Source organism: Scyliorhinus canicula, chromosome 1 (genome assembly GCF_902713615.1).
Source record: "Scyliorhinus canicula chromosome 1, sScyCan1.1, whole genome shotgun sequence".
Lineage (NCBI taxonomy): Eukaryota > Metazoa > Chordata > Chondrichthyes > Carcharhiniformes > Scyliorhinidae > Scyliorhinus > Scyliorhinus canicula.
This window is the reverse complement of record NC_052146.1, coordinates 42,292,664-42,296,688: the sequence shown is the minus strand read 5'-3', so window position 1 is coordinate 42,296,688 and position 4,025 is coordinate 42,292,664.

Genomic DNA, 4,025 nt, shown 5'->3' with positions numbered 1-4,025 from the left:
CGAGGGGGGGGCGAGGGGGGGGGCGAGGGGGGGGGCGAGGGGGGGGGCGAGGGGGGGGGGCGAGGGGGGGGCGAGGGGGGGGGCGAGGGGGGGGGGCGAGGGGGGGCGAGGGGGGGGCGAGGGGGGGGGCGAGGGGGGGGGGGCGAGGGGGGGGGGGGCGAGGGGGGGGGGCGAGGGGGGGGGCGAGGGGGGGGGGCGAGGGGTGGGGGCGAGGGGGGGGGCGAGGGGGGGGGCGAGGGGGGGGGCGAGGGGGGGGGCGAGGGGGGGGGCGAGGGGGGGGGGGCGAGGGGGGGGGGCGAGGGGGGGGGCGAGGGGGGGGGCGGGGCCGAGGGGGCGGACGGACCCGGGCGGGGGGGCGGACCCGAGGGGGGGGGCGGACCCGAGGGGGGGGGCGGACCCGAGGGGGGGGGGCGGACCCGAGGGGGGGGGGCGGGACCGAGGGGGGGCGGCGGACCCGAGGGGGGGGGGCAGACCGAGGGGGGGGGGAACCGAGAGGGGGGGGGCGGACCGAGGGGGGGGGGGCGGACCGAGGGGGGGGGGGGGGGGGCGGACCGAGGGGGGGGGGGGCGGACCGAGGGGGGGGGGAGCGGACCGAGGGGGGGGGGCCACCGCGCATGCGCTGGTTGGCACCTGCCCAACTGCGCATGCGCGGGACCTGAGTCTCTGGCGCCCCCTAGCACATGGCGCCCCGGGCGACTGCCCGAGTTGCCGGTGCCTTGAGCCAGCCCTGTTTATAGGTGCTGGTATAGGTCAGAGCCACCGGAGGCAGAGCGGAAGAAGAGGGAGTTTCTGGATGAGCTGGAGTGTTCAGAGAGGGGGAAAGGGCAAGGTTGGAGGAGCCAGTGGGGGAGCAGGAGGTGAAGGTCGCGATTGAGAGGATGCAGGCAGGGAAGGCGGCGGGACCAGATGAGTTTCCAGTTGAATTTTATAAAACTTTAAGGACAAGCTGGTGCCATTGATGGCAGGAATGTTTGAGGACGTGATGGGTTGGGGTCTCTTGCTGCAAACAATGGGACAAGCTTCCATCACGCTGTTTTTAAAGAAGGTCAAGGATCCGGTGGAGTGTGGATTGTATAGCCCATATCTGCTGAATGTAGATGCCAAAATATTGGTAAAGGTGTTGGCGTGAAGGTTGGAAGAGTGTCTCCCAAAGGCAATTGGAAAGGAACAGACGGAGTTCGTAAAGGGGTGACAGTTGTCCTCGAATGTGAGGAGGTTGCTGAATGTGGTGCTTTCTTCAGTAGAGGGGAGGGAGAGGGAGTTGGTGGTGGCGTTAGATGCAGAGAAGGTGTTTGATCGGGTGGAGTGGTGTTATTTGATGGCGGTTTTGGAGAAATTTGGGATTGGGCCGAAGTTTGTGGCGTGGGGGCAGCTGCTATAAGGAGCCAATGGCGAGTGTGCTCCCATACGGTATGAATTAGAGTATTTTGCATTACATTGGGGTACGAGGCTTCATGTCCACCCCCCCCTTTCTGTTTGCATTGGCTATAGAGCCCCTGGCTATTGCGCTGTGGAGCTTGGTGTTGTGGAAGGGGTTAATGAAGGAGGGTGGAACCTAGGGTGTCCATATATATATATATATATATATAGATGATTTGTTGTTTATTTCAGAGTCGAGCGCATCGGTGGAGAATATAATGGGGTTGCTCCAGAGATTTGGGATGTTTTCGGAATACAAACTGAATTTAGGGAAAAGCAACTATTTTGTGCTCTCCCCTCTGGGAGGAGGAGCGGGGGTGGGGGGCTGCCATTTCATTTTGGGTTTTTGGGAGTGCAGTTGGCCCTAATTTAAGCATGGCTCCTGAAATTTAATTTCACGAGATTAATGGAGAGGGTGAAGGCAGATTTGCTGAGGTGGGACAATCTTCCTCTGTTGTTGGCGGGTCAGGTGCAGGCAATTAAGATGAATGTTTTGTCATTTCTATTTTTGTTTCAATGTCTGCCGGTCCTTTTTGTCGGAGGCATTTTTCAGGGGTTGGACAGGCTGATCTCCTCTTTTGTTTAAAGGGGGGGGGGGGGGAAAAGAGGTGGCCAGGATTAAGAGGGTGATACTGCAGAGAGAGAGAGGACGGCAGGCGGGGGTTTAGGCCTCCCAGACGTGTTGCATTATTATTGGGCGGCAAATGCAGAGGTGCGGGGCTGGAGCAGGGAAGGGGGCTCTTGTAGGGGGTTGGGGTTGCGGGCGCTGGCAATGGCCGCTCCCAATGGCCCCAGGGAGGTATTCGCTGAGTCTGGTGGTGGTGGCCACGTTGAAGATTTGGAGGCAGTTTAGACAGCACTTTAGAGTGGGAGCTGGGACAGGGGGATGCCAATTAGGGGGAATTATGGGTTCGAACCTGGGAGGAGGGATGGGAAGAGAGGTGGATCAAGGAAATGGAGGATATGTTTCTGGGAAGGCGATTTGCAAGTTTGGAGGAGTTGGATGAGAAATTTGGGCTGGCGTGGAGTGAAAGCTTCAGGAAAGGCAGGTGCGGGACTTTGCAAAGAAGTTCTTTCCGACCATGTCTCTCATTGTTGGAGGTGGCGCTGTCAGTGGGGGGGGGGGGGGGGGGGGGGGAGTGTAGAGCAGGTAGTCTCTGCAATTTACGGGAGGATTTTGGAGAACAGAATGGCCTTGGGCGGGGTTAAGGCAAGGTGGGAGGAAGAATTGGGGGGGTAGTGCTGGATGAGGGTTTATGGTGAGGTGATGCGGAGGGTGAATGCCTCCATTTTGTGTGAGAGTCTGGGGCTGATACAGCTCAAGGTAGTGTACACCTCACACCATACAAAATCAAGGATGAGCCGGCTGGCTGGCTGTTTGAGGGGTGGGGGATGTCTGTGAGCAGTGTGGGAGGGGCCCAGAGAACCATGTATATGTTTTGGACCTGCCCGAAGTTGGAAAGGTTTTGGAGGACTGTATTCAGCACCATCTCAGGGGTTTTACATGTGGATGTGGAGCCCAGTCGTCTAGAAACCATATTCAGGGTGTTGTAGCAGCTGGAGCTGCAGCAGCAGATGTTTTATCCTTCACCTCGCTGATTGGGGTGGAGGTCAGCTTCTCCACCCTGTGGCCTCGGCGTGGCGGGGGGACCTGCTGGAGTTTCTGACCCTGGAGAAGGTGATGTTTGTTCTTGGGGAGCGGCGCAGCGAGTGACGGGTTCTACAATTGTTGGGGTTTGTTTATCATGCAGTTTCGGGTGTTGGTTACTGTTGATGGGGGCGTTCAGGGTTGTTTTGTTTGTAAAATTGTTGGAAATTTGCTGAATAAAAATACTTTCAAAAAATAGTTCATCAGAGATAATAGGATACAAGATACCGATATCATTCTGTAGTTAAGAGAATCTTTCAATTCTCTACAAAACTGTGAGGTCAATGTTACGTCTTCATTTTTTTAACTTCTTGCATTTTCCTTGTATGTTTTGCATTAGGCGTTAACAATTTTAAAAGACAAAGTGCAACATTTGCATCTTGCACCAAGTTCTCACCAGAGCAATTAATATCAAACAGCCAGACGATGTGTAATCAAGTTTTTCTGAAATTGAAATGAGATAGATCTTTTATATTATTTACAGTCAAAATTAGTAGCCTTATCACATTGAACATCTGAAGCTTCGCATGGTGATTATTTTAGGAATACAGTGACATGTATGCAAACCCATTCAACTTGGCTCAGTGGTAGCACTTTTACCTTGGTCAAAAGACACCAATACCTCCTCCAGGGGCATCAATACAACAGCCCGGATTTTGCAGTAGTAATGACAGCGAAACCTTTGCTGTCATTGCCCACTGAGACTAACAGAAACTTCTGGAGTGTACATGCGTAAACACTGAAATTGCAATCAGTGGTTTGATTTCTCTGTCGGGTGTACTGTTGAGGTCTCCACAAATGAAAATCAATTAGAAATATTGATACTGACAAGAACTTTTATGCTGTCATACCACTGTTTGAAAAAAAACTTTGATAAACTTGTTCTTGTTAATGAGGCTAATTGTTTTTCTAATGTTTTAACAACTTCTGAAGAACCTCTCTGGCCCTAGGAAAATCA